Below are 16632 nucleotides of genomic sequence, written 5' to 3'. Positions count from 1 at the left end.
TGAAGCTGAATCCGAAGAGGAAGATGAAAAAAAGACGTCTGCAGCGATTTCCAGAGAGCCTGCTGTTTAACTACAGCCTGATGTGTAACCAGAGCCTGATGCAACCCACTCTTCCATTCGACCTGGGGGTCCTGATGTGATGACTCCTGCCCAGAGGCTGGTGGGATCCATTAGTCTCAAGAAGACCTACATTTTGAGCCATCCCTCGATGTGCTGCGACCTTGCTGGGCGGCAAATCGCCAATACCCTGGGGCCTTGAGCCTGAGTGCAGGCCATGGTCTTCAAAACTCCAAAACACCCGAAACTTTGGTGGACTCCTGCTGGATCTGCAGAGGCACGATTAGAATCCCCGAAGTGCCCTCACCAGAGTGCAGGACCGAGAGAGTGTAGAGAATCCGACAGGCGATATTCGTTGTTCATCTGGCTGCTGTAAAAAAGGCGCCAAATCCAGAGCCGCGAGAATCCGTAAAGAAACCTTTGCTGGAAGCCTCCTCTGACAACTGCTGCTGCAAGATCCCACCTAGTGTCCAGTTCTTTAGTCTCCAGACAAAGAATCCACGGTCCTGGTCCTGTGCCGCTGCATCCTGAAGGCATCCTCTCCAAAGCTCTTCCTTTCTCCTAAGGTACTGTTTCGGCTTGGGTAATACTTGGCTCAAGTGTTGTGTGAATCCTGTGAGGCTGCAGGGGTGATTAATGTGGTTGGGAGTTTGCCCATACCACTTGCCCAAGCCTACTGGTGGAACGTATATAGGAAGCCTTCTCTTAAGTCTCTGAACACTTTTGACTAACTCTGAAGCCAATACTTAATTGTTATTTATTTATTTATATTTATATAGCGCACAAGCAGCCCAGGGACATTGAGGCGCTGTTACTTGCATTAACTTAGTTACAGGGTAAAGGCATGATAGCGGTTGGTGACACATTATGAATACAACAAAACATCATACTGTTACAGATATTGCATTTGGTCATATATTACAACTTATATGATAAGTAATCATGCTGATGTGTTGGGCCTTATGTGAAGAGGGTAGTTTTCAGAGTTTTGCGGAAGGTGGTGAGGGAGGCCTCACCTCGGATAGTGGGAGGTAAGGCATTCCAGTGAGTGGGCGCGAGATAAGGGAAGCTGGATCCGCCTGCTCTGACTCTTTTTACTAGTGGCACAGAGAGCATGTTAGTGTACAGTGATCTGGTTGGCCTGGTAGTGGAGACGGGGTGGATCCTTAAAGGAAATAGCCTCTGGAATTCTGACTTTCCTGTAACTGAAATCTATCCTGACTTGCCTAATGCTGCCTCTGAGAAAACGTGCGCTATAGACTAGGGATACTCCTACATCCTGTCCCATTTCCTCCATACTGCATGGGTGTCCCTCGCTAGGGACGGGCGACTGAACCTTTTTCACCAGAAACAATCTTCTTCCCCTTTAAATTTAGAGTGGCCCTGGGAGCATGCGCTCCCCTGACTCCGCCCACCGGCGCCACTCCCCAGTCCTCTTTTCCACGTTGACAGGGACAGACCGCTTTCACCAGAGCTCCTGGGTTTGGCTTGGGCCTTGTAATTTCACACGCTCTTCCCCCGATACTGTCTTTTGTCTTTAATAAGGTACTCGCTCCTCTGGCGCCACGCTCCTACCTGGCGCACGTCGACGCCATCTGGCTTCAGCAGGTGTCCAGCATGCGAGGGGCTCTTCCCTACATCCGACCCACACTCTTTGTCTCCGCTGCCTTGGCCCCGAACATGGCTGGGAGGGTTGTACTGCGTGCAACGCGCTTACACCGCATGCTCTGAAGAGCAGGTTAGCTCGGTGGAGGGAGCTCTTTGACAAGTTGCCTCCAGAGGACTTGAAGAACTTTGTCAAGGCCCAAGGTAGGGCTGCTTTTTTTCCATTGCACCCCACAAGGGCGACTCCTTTCCCAGAAAACGCCCGAGCGGGAGGGCCCGTTCAGGTTCTCGCTCCTGCACAGGTACCGAGGCTCATGCAGCTACCAGCAGCCAGGGGTTGATGGATCCTTCCAGAGACCGTGCTGAGGGACCGCAAGGTTCTTTTACCGGGTGTCCACCTGAGGGCTACGCCCCAATACCGGACAAGTGTCTGAGGTGGGCGCCTGTACGCAGCACTACCGGCGACACAGCCGAGGGCACCATGCCTACCAGGCCCCATCCTGAGGTGCAGGGTATGCCTCAAGCTCCACTGCCAAGAGTCCAGGAGGAGGCCGGGCCCAGCGAGGCAAACACCACGACTCGGGCATGTGGCATGCAGCCTGACAAAATGGGCGCCACGCCAGACAACATGGCCACTCGTCCGACACCACCCCTGTTCCGGGAGCAGGTAGGAGATAGTGTCCAGGTGGGACTGGTCTTTGCCAGGTATGTGGCCTACAGCTTATCCTTCAGCGTTGCAGGGCAGATATAACCTGCAACCAGAAAGGCAGAGTATGCACAGGCCCCAGCAGCCGCCCGCTACTTCATCTATACCACCTGCCAACCCACCAGCCTGTGAAGATGCGTTTTTCAAGAAATTCCCCAGGCTTATGAGGTCCCCTCAGGTGGGCGCCATCCTTCGGGATGTGATCAGGGACATGCTGCCTCCAGTCCCCCCGCCAGCGCCTATAGTAATTCCTCCTGTGGCTCCAGCTCCTCAGGACCCCATGCAGCCCCAGCTGCCCACACCAGGTCCTTTGATTCCGCTTATCTGCCTCCTACAGATGGGGCGGTTCCACACCTGCCTCCACAGCAGCCGCTGGGTCTGGTCTCCACACCTCAGCCTTTGGTGCCCAGCACTCCTCCTCCAGTGCCAAACTAGCCAGACACCCTCATGCTCACCGACAAGGAGGACCCCGACACGCCATCTTGAGCCAAGGCCTTCCATGAATGACTTGCAGGTTTGGCAGAATACTTGGGGCTTCCACAACCTGAGGTTGAACAACCTGAGGCAGGGGTCCTGGTTGAGATCCTCACTCTACGTGGCCAGAACAGGGATCCCGATGCAAAAGGACGTAGTCGCCTTGTCAAAAAGGGATAGCTTAAAACTCATTTGGCGCAGCCTACTAATCGGCTCCTCAATGGCAAGTACAGGCAATTGGACGTGGATCCATTCTTGCTGTCCGCACACTCTAAGCCACACTCGTCGGTGATTGCCGCGGCCTTACTCTTCTCCAAGCCTCAGTTTTCCTCGGCTACCTCATCTTCAGTGCTTCTAGGCAAGGAGGAGAAGGTCTTGGAGGCTTATGGAAAGAAGGTTTATTCCAACGCCTCACTGCACCTTCGTCAGTCTAATGCAGACGCCATGCTCACAGCCGTTAATCAGAGTCTTTGGCGGGAAATAGCCGACTTCTTCAGCATGGGTCTGGAATGGATTCACATGCTCATAACTTGTTCCTTCCTTCCTTCCAGAACTTCTAGTGCACAGTTAGGCACGTTTCAAGGACATGGTGGCGCAGGACAAAATGGTTGTGCAGGACATCATAGTCCACCTTTGCGCATATAGACACCTCAGGCTGTGCCATCTGCATTGCCACGGACATGAGTAGCTACTGATGAGTAGCTGGATAAGAAGAAAAAAAGGTCCCAAACTGTGAAGTTCTGTTCTATCCTTACAATGTTCACGGCCAAGTCGTACAGCCAGACACAGCGTTCCGACAAGGGGCGGGCGTTCGGTGGGTTCTGGGGCTTCCAGGAACAAAGGTCCAGGCAAACGGACCGTTCTCAGAGTCGGCACCACCACAAACCGCACAAGGCGGGCAATAATGGATTCTTTCAGTCCCCATCCTCAGCCCCAGCCTGAGGGGGAAAGAAGTCATGACATTCTCCTGGGTCCACGTGTCTCCGGTCTGGGGGGCAGGCTTGCCCTTCTTGCACATCATTGGCGTACGAGGTTCGTGGACCCTTGGATCCTATGCGTGCTATCCACGGGTAACCGCCTACCGGTTGCTCCCTCTCTCTCTCCTCCCCTCCACTCCCACAGATTGGGACAACAACTCTGTTGGCAGAAATTTGATCGCTCGTAGAGAGCCAAGCAGTGGAAGAAGTCCCAGCATCCCAGCGGGGCATGGGCTTCTACTACAGGATTTTCACCATACACAAGAAGAACCAGGCTGGCTTGAGAGTTGTGTTGGACTTTTCCACCCTGATCCTTTCCCTGCCTCTTCAAAAGTTCAAGATGGTTAAACCAGCACTGACTGCAGAAACACTGGGCAGGGGAGACTGGATGTACTCCCTTGATCTGAAGGACACGTACCTACACCTTCTGATTTTGGCAGCCTTGTTTATCCTTTCTGAGGTTCAGGATCATGGGCTTCCATTCCCAGTACAAAGTTCTACCCTTTGGCCTCAATTCAACCCCAGGGTCTTTACTAGGCTGATGAATTCAGTGGCAGCCCTCCTCAGGGCCACCATGTCTACCCATACCTTGACGACGGGCTCGTCAGGGTGAGTTCCCCGGAGGTGGTACACCACACCTCCTACGCGCTCATGAATACGCTACACAAATTGGGATTTTCTATCAATCTCAAGAAGTCACACTGGCGTTCCTGGGCCTCATCTGGGACACAAGCTCCAAGAGAGTTTTTCCCTTGGAGGACAAGATCACAGCCATCAAGAGGGCCATGAGTCATTTTCTCAGCAGAGCGGCGACCTCGGCGTGGTGGTACCAGCACCTCCTGGGTATCAAGGCCGCGTGTCTACTGGCTATACCTTACATCAGGCTCAAAATGAGAAGATTACAGCTGCACTTTGCAGCCCCATGGTGTCAGGAGTGGGGTTCCCAGGCAGAACTTGTCGGGATTCCTCCCTTTCTCCGGCACCGTGTCTGGTGGAGCATGAGCTGCAACTTGAGAATAGGCAGACAATTCCGTCAACCAGCACCATAGGTTAGCATCACCACAGACTCTTCCTTGGAGGGCTGGGGAGGTACCCTGGAGAACCACAGCGTCCACGCAGTTTGGTCTCTTCAGGAACAGGAGGCCCATATCAATTGGCTAGAGCTGAAGGCCATCTGGCTGGCTCTCAAGGCCTTTCTGCCGCACATCAGTGGCAAGACGATCCTCATTCAAACGGAAAACTCCACCAGCATGTATTACATCAACAAGCAGGGTGGCACCGGGTTTCCTCCATGCACCCTGGTGGTCAGCATGTGGGAATGGGCACTGGTCAACAGCATACACTTGACGGCAATCCACCTCCCGGGGGAGTCCAACCTGGAGGCGGACAGGCTCTGCAGGTTGGGGCGAACAATTACGAGTAGCAATTGACCGATCAGGTCCTTCAGGGGATCTTCAGCAGATGGGGACATCCTCTGGTGGATCTGTTTGCCACCCGGATAACAGGAAGTGCCCTCAGTTCGCGTCCTGGCAGGGACCGGGCCTAGGCTCCCTGGGCAATGACTTACAGCTAGAGTGGGACAGCATGTACGCATATGCATTTCCTCCCACTCTCCTGGTCCACAAGGTGATCTGCAAGATAAGGGAGTCGAGTCCAAAACCTCACCATCATTCTGAGTGGTTGCCTGAGAGACCATGGTTCTCGGAACTGCTCAGCCTCTCGGACCTGCAGGCGATTCACCTTCCATTGGGCCCAGCTCATCTTCTATTACAGCAGGGAGGCAGGATCATCCACCCCGCCCTGCAGAATTTAGCTTTTGCAGCTTGGTTCCTGAGCATGTCACACTAAAGCATCTGCGTCTGTCGCAGGCTAACCTAGACGGGTGCTAGAAGCGATGCTACGAGGAGCCAGTACAAGAGCAAATGGACTAGGTTTTGCCACTGGGTGGACTCAAAGGAGGTTGATCCTCTTACCTGCACGTTGGATGATGTGCTATCCTTCTCTGCACACCTCTCACACTCGGGGGTGCGGACGTACACATGCCGCACCTATCTGGTGGCCATTGGAGCCTACCAGAACTTGGAAGAGGGAGGTCTTCTCATCCTCCATGGTGGTTAAGACATCTGGCAGGCCTCACAAGGATCTATCCCGCCTATCAAGAAGCCACACCACGTGTGGGACCTCAACTTAGTGTTGGGCGTCTTGACGCACAAGCCTTTTGAGCCAATGGTGTCCGCGGACATCAGGCTTGTCACCGTTAAGACAGCCCTATTGGTGGGTCTTACGTCTGCACACATGGTCAGCGAAATCTAAGCACTAGTGGCTTCAGAACCTGTCACTACCTTTCGTAGAGACAAGGTGGTCCTAAGAACGCATCCTGCATTTTTGCCTAAGGCAGAATCTTTGTTTCAAGTAAATGAGTAGATAGTGATACCTTCTTCGTGGACCCTAAGGACGCTGCTCAGAGGGTCTAGGTGTCTGGATGTCAGGCGCGCTTTGAAATTCTATCTGGTCAGGACTAAGCTTTTGCAAATCAGGGGCTCTTTGTCACCTTTGGTGGGTCAAGGCCAGGATATCAGACTGCCATGCCTCTATAGCAAGGTGGATGGTTTCGGCCATCAAGGAGGCTTATGAGGGGCAGCGCAAACCGCTTCTGGCGAACATGCATGCCCACGCTATTGGAGCCAAGGCCACAGAAGTTGCGTTACAGAGGCACGTTCCGTGGCAGGGCGCCACGTGGGCCACTCTTTAGTCTTTCTGCAAGCACTACTGTTTGGATGTCGGCTCCAGATCAGACACAGCATTTGGGCAGGCAGTTTTAAGAAACTTGTTTTCTTAAGAAGGGTCCCCTCTCCATCCTAGGGCTACATTCAGTTGTAATCGCCCATACAGTATGGAAGAAAGGGGACAGGACGTATGAGTAATTATAAGTTAGTCACCGTAGTGACTAACATACTCTTAGTCCATAGTCCCCTTTCCTTTATATGTCCCGCCATTCCCCCCCCCACTAATAAAAGTGGTGTCATTAGGCAATGGTAATGAGATGCGTCAATGGGGACTGAGCAGTGGCGCTGGTGGATGGAGTCCGGGGAGCGCATGCTCCCAGGGCCACCCACCCGTGCACCTCTAAATTTAAAGGGGAAGATTTCTTTTCTGGTCAAAAAGGTTCCGTCTCCCGTCCTGGGGACTATGGACTAGGAGTACGTTAGTCTCTTCTGTGAGTCACTTATATAATTTCTGCCTTGAAATTATAACAAGTGTAAAAGTGCTTGCTTGCTAAAGAAGTTTGTGTGGTAACTGTGCCTCTGTGAAAGGAGAAGTTACAAAGTGTCATTAAGTTTCTCCAGCTTTGGAGCTTTCATAGATTCACATGCTGTGAATATTGCCAGTTGTCAGGCTGGGAATCCCTGGTTACTTTAATTTAGTACTTTACCAATGGGAATATTTTTGACACCTTTGTGTCCCATCAGTGTTGTTGTGGGTGATTTTGGTTCCTACCAATAGGACGTCCAGTATGTTGCTCTGCCCAGCAGCATCCCCTCAGATTTCAACCGTCTTTTTAGGTGGTGGGATCCCTCGTTCTTCTCGTCACCGAGAAATAATCTTTATACTCCAAAAATATATTTCGAATGGATTGTGTCCTCCCACGTATTCCTCATCTATGATAATTCGTATCTCCAGCTTCGCAGCTTTGGAATTTTTTTTTTAAGCAGAGGGCGATGTGCACGAGATTGTAGCGTCGATGTCTCTTGAAGGCCGCCGTAGGATGTCGACGTCACTCTCGGAGCTTTGCTTTGAGAAAACAGCGTGCTTTGTCTTTTCTTCATGAGAGAAAATGTCGTCTTCATCCACTCATTCGACCCCTAAGTCGGGGTTCAAGAAGTGTAAGGACTGTGGGGCAAAGATGTTCATCACAGATCCCCACCGAGTTTGTCTTCGGTGCCTGGGTCCCGACCGGCGACTGCAGCTCCTTCCAGTCGATGACGGAGAAAGCTCTTCGCAAACGTAAGGGTAAGCTTGCGGTGGGTTGGGATGCTTCAAAGGACTCTTCGCAGAAGGTGAAAAGATCAGAGGAATCAATGGATTCCGCTCGACATCAACATGGGAAGAGGTCCAGATCGAGAAGTCGTTCAGAAAATTCTTCGAACTCTTCTAAGAGATCAAAAAAGAGACGCCATAGCTCTCCTTCAGACTCCTCCATGGAGCTGGTTCTTTGTCTGACCAAAATCGGAATCTCCCAGAAAATGGGATGAATTTTCGATCACAAATGATGCAAATCTTTGAGAATGTGGCCTCAACCCCCTCAAAGGAGCCTCGCAAGAGCAAGACCCCGGTTGCTCTGATGGACGACGGAGACAGATCGAAAACTACTGGCAAGTAGGAAGTCGGAGTCTTGACACAAAAGGCATTGAAGATTTCGGCCCAGGAATCTAGTACATCTCCAATTCCATCAAAGAAATCGAAGACCTTGACGAATTTGACGAGATGCCGAAGACCTCGAAGGTTCCATCGACTCCATCGTGCCGAAGACCTCGATGACTACTGCGTCATTGGGTAAACTGTCGACACATTAGACGATTCTGTCGAGTTCTTCGACTTTAGCAGAGAAAGAAAAGTTATATAGACCTATCCCGAGATCTGACTTTAAGTCCATGTCCTCCATTTTTGAGGAGGAGAGTGCCAATGAAGAAGAAATTTTCCCTTTAGGAGTCGGATATGGCTCTAGGGATGTACCTGAGGAATTACTTGATCCAGAATCAAAATTGAGAGATCTCTGCGACTCCCTCCACTCTACCAGTGGCATTGACACATCTCTAGAGTTGGAGTTCTCTAAACCTGACCCTATGGATCGCAGCGATTCTGGGTACATAAACCTCATGAATAGAGTGAAGAGTTTTATGGGGTGGAGTAGGTCTTCACTCACTTTTGAACAAGACAATATGTCCGATATTCTGGATCAGGGACAGCAGAAAGACCCAGTTCTGCCTTTCCACAGCGCTCTGCAGTGAAAGGTAGAGGCAACTGGGAAACAACTGAATCTAGTTCTGCCATAGATGGAAATCTCACCAGAAAATATGGACCATCGTCTTCAGATCCCGATTACCTCAGGAAACACCCCACACCTGAAAGTTTGGTGATCCAAGCTCTACTGCATCTAGGCATTCGTAGTATCTCTCTATCCACCCTGATAGGGAGGATAAGAAAGTGGACTCTTGGACCTGCAATATTTTTACCTCGGGCAGTATGGCCTTAAAGTCCACAAACGTCACTTGTACCCTGACCAGGTTTACGCATACCCTGTTGGACTGCATTAAAGGGGCGGCTGAACATATTCCAGAAGGCGAGGAAAGGGAAGGCTTTCTGAATATTGTGAAGGACAGCAAGGCGGCGATGGGAGAGTGCCTCCGATCAGGGTTGAATACAGCTGACAGTGTCAGCAGATCCATGGCTGCAAGCACAGTTCTACGCAGATTTGCGTGGCTAAGAAAGTCAGGCTTTGCACCAGACGTGCAGGCCAAACTTCTTAACATGCCTTTTGACGGTTCGAGGTTGAAAGTCTCTTAGCACCTCCATTCGGCAACCTTAACACTTCTACTCAGGGTCATCTTCCTGGAGAGGTCCTACTTTTCGATACTACCCCTCATCTGGTAGAGGAAGAGGACACGCTGTGCAGAAAGGACAAAGAAAGATTGCTCGGGGTGGACGAGGAAAAGGTGCAAAATAAGCCTCAGCAGTGGCGTCTTTGCCCTCAGCCACAGGTGCAGCTGCCGCATGACTGCTCTGAGGCCTTTTCTCACAAAACCCTGGTGGGAGGCAGAATCACACAGCATCTGAAGGAATGGCGGGGCATTACCTCAGAAGCTTGGGCACTGGAAACAATGGACCAAGGTTACTGCCTTCCTTTTCTGAAAAGGCCTCCGGATCATCCACCGGGAGCCAGCTCTGCCAAAATTCCAGATCCGCTCCTTGTGCAGGAGATTTTAACCCTGCTAGAGAAAGGTGCAATAGAACATATACCTGTAGTGGAGAGGAACAAGGGCTGGTACTTCCCTTATTTTCTCATTCCAAAGAAGGACGGAAGATTGAGACCCATCTTGGACTTAAGAAACTTGAACAAGTGCCTCAGGAAGGACAAGTTCAAGATGGTAACCCTTTCTCAGATCCTTCAGGCTCTCCAACTCCAAGTCTGGTTGGTATCATTGGACCTTCAGGATGTTTACTTTCATGTGCCAATTCATCTCAAGCACAAAGTACCTGAGGTTCGCCATTTGGGCTAACCTCCGCCCAAGGGTTTTCACCAAGTTGATGGCATTGGTGGCAGCGAGTCTCAGGAGAGGGGGCGGCTTCACGTCTACCCCTACACAGACTGGGCCTCAATTTCAAGAAGTCCCATATGATACCATCCCAAAGACTCCAATTTATCGGAGCAGTCCTGTATACTCCACCTCCAGACGTGAGAGCTCTTTACATTCTGCAGATGGCAACAAAATTCCAAAATGCCCAGCATCTGCCGGCCTACGATTTTCTGAAATTTCTCGGTCTTATGGCATCCTGCATTGTTCTAGTGCGAGAGGCCCGATTGAGAATGAGGTCCCTTCAGTGGGCCCTCAGGACACAGTGTTCCCAATTCTCGGGGAATATGTTGGATCTTCTGCAAGTTCCAAGCACAGTTGCTCAGGACCTTCTATGGTGGGCTTGCAACGACCATATCTTCATGGTTGCCAAAAAGATTCTCCTCTGGTCGGAGATTACAGTAGTGATGGACGCTTCACTCACAGGGTGGGAAGCCCACATCAACAGTCTGATAATAAGCGGGCGTTGGTCTCCATCGGAGTCCAAACTACACATCAACCTTTTGGAACTGAGGGATCAGGCTAGCGCTGAAGGCCTTCCTGCCCTCTGTGCGGGGAAAGAATCTCCTGATAATGACGGACAACACAGTGGCCATGTACTGCCTCAACAAAAGGAGGCGTAGGGTCACTACCACTGTGCAGAGGCAATGCAGGTCTGGTTCTGGGCAATACAAGAAGGAATCTCTCTGGCTTCAGTTCACCTAGCCGGAGAGCAGAACACGGCGGCGAATGCTCTGAGCAGGCAGAGCGCAGTCTCTCACAAGTGGGAGCTAGCTCAGGAAGTCCTTCAAGAGATCTTTGCCCTTTGCGGAACCCCTCAAGTGGATCTGTTCGCGACCAAGGTGAATCGGAAGTGCGTACAGTATTGCTCAAGGGAATTTCCACCGAGAGGAGCTCTAGGGGATGCATTCGTAGTGGACTGGGATTATCCGCTCCTGTACATGTTTCCTTCAGTCCCCGTGATTACTCATGTAATCAGAAGGTTGAGAAAGTTTGGGAAGTCAATGATCCTAATTGCTCCGGATTGGGCCAGGAGAACGTGGTACCCAGACCTTCTGGACATGTCCATCTGCCATCTAGTACGTCTTCCACAATGAGAGGATCTTCTCTCGCAAGAAGAAAGTCACGTTCTCCATCCAGAGGTCAGAACACTCAGCCTTCACACATAGTTTCTGAGAGGCTGAGATATAAGAATTAGGAACTTCAGGACAACGTAATGGAGACTTTGCTTTGGGCCAGAAAGCCAGCAACCAAATCTTTGTACCGGTGTCGTTGGAACAAGTTCACTAACTGGTGCAAGGATAAAAATATGGACCCTTTTCAATGTGGCACTCCTGTGGTGCTCTTTCCTTTTGGTGGTCTTTCCTTTTACATCCAGCCAATCTGAGGCTCCAATTGCCATTGGTCATCCAGTTTCTCAAGGGGCTTACTAACGTATACCCCTCCAGTACCATTTCATGTCCCGGCTTGGGATTTAAACCTTGTTTTAAGAAGTCAGACAGGCATACCTTTTTTGGCCTTTACATTCCTGTCCTTTAAGGCTCTTAACATTTGAAACTGCCATTCTTGTGGCATTAACATCAGCCCGCAGGGTAAGCGAGTTGCAGGCTCTTTCATGTAAACCGCCCTATACTATTTTTCATAAAGACAAAGTCATACTTAATTAAACCTGTTTTAAAGTTTTTGACTTTCACCTGTCGCAGAAAATTATACTCCCAACTTTCTACCCTCCTCCTCATTTGGGTAAAGAGGAGAGACTACACAGCCTCGATCCAAAAAGGGCTCTGAGTTTTTATATAATGCGAATGTCAAAATTGCGTCAAGATGACCAGCTTTTTGTTGGTTATACAGATCTAAAATTGGGATTAGCAGTCGCAAAGCAAACTACATCCTGTTGGATTACTTTAGCCATCATGGAGTGTTACAGACTGGCGGGGAAAAGTCAGCCAGAAGGGCTTCCAGCTCATTCCAATTGGGGCATGTCTACTTCCGGAGCTCTTCGAATGGGAGTCCCAGTGACCGACATCTGGTCAGCTGCAACCTGGACCTCAATCCACACATTTGTTAAGCATTACTGCTTAGACTCTTCATCCTCACAAGAGGGTCTGTTTGCAAAGGTGGTACTCCATTCTGTTTATGAAAGGAGTTAAATAGTACTCCCACCTCCAATTCTTCCTGCTTTGGGAGTCTATCATAGATGAGGAATACGTGGCAGGAACATCCAGTTGAAAGAACGTTACAGTTGGTAAGTAACTTGTTCATCTACAATCCTGAACAACCGACTCTTCTAAGGTGTCGGCTACGAATTGGGAGACATTTGGCTCCAAGAAATCCTTATTCAGGGACTGTGGGTCGTGCGGCCTATAAAATGTGTATAAAGGTGTCAGGCATGTGGACTTTATATACTGCCTATACCTTAACCATTCCTCAGAAGAATGTGAAATCTGTCAGGATTTCTCTCAGAAAACCCTCAAGTACAGGAAACGTTGACTGATTTGCTCGCTAATCGAAGAGGCATACCCGGCGTCTGAGGCAGGCTCGTCAATGAGTGGCAGAGCTATCACTCACTCTGAAAAGCATTTGCCATCAGGTCACAGGTCCAGGTCGGAAGAACGACCTATGAAAAAACTGAAAACAGGTGAGACTGAATCGTTGACGAGCCACAACACTGCCACACAAACCCAGTCTCCTTCTAAAAAGGAACTGGTTGGCCACGACGGCTCGCAGTCCGTGACTTAAGTTGTCTAACAACACGTTGACGAAAGCGACGATGACCAATACTATAGCATCATCGTCAAAGCTTACGGATAAGGGCCCACGTCCGTCAATGAAGTCAACCTCCCATTCGTTTAACATCCTTGCTGACGAAAGACGAGCAGAAGACAAAATGGCCTACAAAGCCACCTTCGTCGACAGAGAAACGCCACTCATCGTTGGAGTCTCGTACTTGCAGAGAAGGGCATAGATCCTCTTCGAACAAGAGTCGTCGACGATACCTCCTCCGAGCATGCAATCAGAACATGACTCGTCGATGGTCCACTCGATGACAAAACGAAAATCTTCAGGGGGTGAAGGAATGTTAACACCCCTGTCAACTGGTTCTACCGTGGTTCAAGCCACGGAAGACCACGAACAACCTATCTTACAGCTGCAGGAGGAAAGTAAACTCTCCTGCACTAAAGGAATACTAAGAACTCCAACGGAGGAACCAACAGAATCCAGGCAACTCCCGCTAGATGTGTCACCCATTAAATACACAGAAATTATGCCTGATTAAATCCTACAAAATAAGATAACGTCTGACTTGGAAACTCCTATGGATGAGTGCCCAGGAGTCCAATTCGGATTCCAAAGAATGCACAGTGATTCAATTTCATGCGCAGGACAAATCTTCCATTCAGCCCCAATCTAGAGGAGAAAGAACACCAGTAAGCTACAAAGTGTACCCCACAGCTTTCCCTCTACACCATCGGGAATAGGAGGAATGACACCAACATACCCTCTTCTAAATCCACAATCACTACTCTCCCTGCAAGTACTTTCAACTCTACAAAGTCTTTTGGGACAATTCAATTCATTCAGCAAAGGCACACATAACCTGTAGCCATTCATCTGCTAAAGTCGAAGCATGGCCGCGTGGTATCAGAAAAAAGCATCAGTGCTTACTGTTCTTTGGACCCTCGTCACGTTCACCCAAGACAAGTACCCTAAACAGACCTAGAGCGAAACCATTTCCACTACTGCATTTAAAGATTCTGTTCACTCGGGTACTGAACGGCAAGCGTCGAAACACAAATCTTCAACGCACTCAGACGGTACGTCAAAATACACATCACAAACAAGTTTCTATGTCATTACAAGGTATGTCGAAACACATGTATAATGCATCTTCTTTGTCTCATTTGGAGGCTTTACATTTACAACCCACTTTTCAAGCTGTAGAGGATTCTTTAGCTTTCAATTTCCAAGACACTCATACGACAGGGTATTGGACTAAAGATGGGTTTGAAAAACTATGGATAAGATTTCATTTTTTGTAAACTTTTTAGAAAAGAATCCTTTGAAACTAAAATAAATGTTGCAGTCATCTCTATACCAGATGAACAGTGCCAACTCAAAGGTGATCAAGGTTTAGGTGATGTTTATACTGATGATGATAAAGGTCAGTTTGATCGGTATACCCAAGATCAAGATGACGATCCTGACATTTATGTTGCCATCGCCTGAAGATCAAGATCAGCCTATTGCAGATTCCCCAATACACAACCAAATTCAATACAATGATGTGTTCATCAAAGCAACTTATCTTAAAATCCAAACTTGGAAAGCCCTGCAAGACACAGATTTTGTAGATAACATCCTAGGAGAAAAGTCTGTTGGCCAGCATATTCTGCAGCATGGGGTCTGGCATGCCAGGAATCCTAAGTAAAATAATGTTTTTTAACTTTGGTTTATAGGAGAAAGACAGTTTATAAATTAATCACTGAGCTCTGGGTCCTACTGCCCCCTCCCTAAGCCCCTCCTCTGGCAGCCATCTTCAGATTTATACTGCACGTTCAAGCGTTGGGAGTCCTTGTGTTTCGCTCTTTGAGCGTTTATTGTGCTTTTTTTTGGCTAGGCAAACCCTATTTTTGTTCAATTGAGCCTGCGTACCCCATCGTTTTTCATCCGATTAACGGGGACCTGTTTTTCAGCATTTCCTCATCCTCTCAAGGGCAATATCGTCTAGGGTTTTCTTCTTGGAAGTTTCTACAAGGCCATCATGCCTACACCGCGCCGGATCATGTCGGAGGAGAAGGATGGGGCTTCCCTCTTAAAGCTCTGCACCAGCTGCAGTTTGCAGAATGTTTTCACGAACAAGCATTCCCAGTGCTTGTATGGTCTTTACCTGACGCACAAGGAGGAAGATTGTGAGATCTGTCATGGCTTCTCCAAGTGCACGATGAAGGATCCGCACGTCAGAGTGGTGGCGTGGCTCAAAGAAGGGCCTTCACCAAGTGTGGTCCACAGGAGCATGCCTCATCTGGATCCAGCCAGCCAGAGCAGGCTTCTAAGACCTTTGAGGGCATTCCATCCATGGGGGCCCAAGACAAGGTCAAGCACTGCAAATCTGTTTCCGTCGAGGGTTGCTCCGCAAACGGGTCCCACGACGGTCAGGGCGTGTTCCTCTTCTCATCAGCCTCCATCTCCTGCCATCGCTCCAGTTCTTCGTTGAAGAGAGTCAGCTACCCCGGGGAAGCTGCAAGAGAAACCGGAGATGCATGTCCATCCTGCCAGTTAAGGCCCGGGTGATCCAGGCCAAAGCGTTCTCTTCTATCGAGCTGGTTGCTGCCGCCCTCTCGAAGGCGAAACGGTCTGACCTGGTCCAGGGTACCCCGGTGGTGGTCAGGGTGGCTCTTTCCTCCCAGGCAGGAAGCTTCGGCCAAACCAGTGGAGAAGACTCTGGAGAGGAGGAGGCCGGACCTCAGTCCGAAGCCAACCCCTCAGGACCCGAAGAAGGGGTGGGGCGATGGAAGAGCTACAGGGCACTGATATACCTTCGTCTGACAAGGGAGACTTAGTTTCCGTCCACACCATTCCGAAGGAGAAGGTTCCATCCACACCATCCTGGAAGAGATTGGCGACACCGGCGATAATATCCCGCGGCAGCGACTTAGTTGAGGGTGACGACATAGGCGCTGGGCCCACCGACCCTGTTCCCAGGCACCTCCCAGAGATGTCGCAGGATATTCTGTCGACCCTCCGCACACTGGTGTCGGAGATTAAGAAGAGGATGCCGACGGCACTACCATCGACGACCCCGTTGATACCGGGGCCACCACCCCCGAAGAAAAGGAGACATCCTATGCCTCCACTCCAACCGTCACCGCTCCCGCCCTTACCCCCTCCTCTAGGGATTCTGGGACGGACGTGCCGACGACGGACACTGACGATGACGGAATCTTTCTGCCATCAAGCGGGGGGAGGTGAAAAGGAAGGCCATTCTGTTGGTACGGCTCCTGAACGACATCTCGGATGAGGGGCTGGTGCTTCTGAAGAACCCTGCCTCAGTCCCGGCGAAGAGGGTCCGCCTAGCAAAGAAATACTGGGTGCTGGAGTCTGCACCCAAATGTCTGCGGTCACAACCATTGCCGGAATCCGTGGTCTCGGCTGCGGCTATCAAGAAGTTGTCCAACCCGTCGTCGCCAACCTCTGTACCCCCAGTGGTCGAAGGGAAGAAATTGGATGCTGTGGGATGGAAAGTCATTTACTCAGCGGTGATGACGGTCAAAGCGGCCAACGCCTTACCGATCCTGGCCAGGTATGACTAGGAACTATGGTACAAGATGGCTCTGATTCTGGATTTCCTCCCCGAGGGCAAGCGGGTAGGGGCAATGGAAATCCTTCAAGAAGGGTAGTTGGCGTTGGACCACGTCATCACAGTGGCCTTGGACATTGCGGACACTGGGTTCCGCCAGAT

At 50.2% G+C, this 16632-nt stretch overlaps 1 protein-coding gene across 2 annotated transcripts in view; it reads left to right on the top strand.

The window, feature by feature from the left end:
• KAT8 (lysine acetyltransferase 8) overlaps positions 1-16632 on the top strand; it is a 1009124-nt gene that overhangs the window by 420558 nt on the left and 571934 nt on the right. The window lies entirely within an intron of this gene.

Source organism: Ambystoma mexicanum, chromosome 3p (genome assembly GCF_040938575.1).
Source record: "Ambystoma mexicanum isolate Mex_15411 chromosome 3p, UKY_AmexF1_1, whole genome shotgun sequence".
In the NCBI taxonomy this organism is placed as follows: Eukaryota; Metazoa; Chordata; class Amphibia; order Caudata; family Ambystomatidae; genus Ambystoma; species Ambystoma mexicanum.
This window is presented reverse-complemented; position numbering and strand designations above follow the sequence as displayed.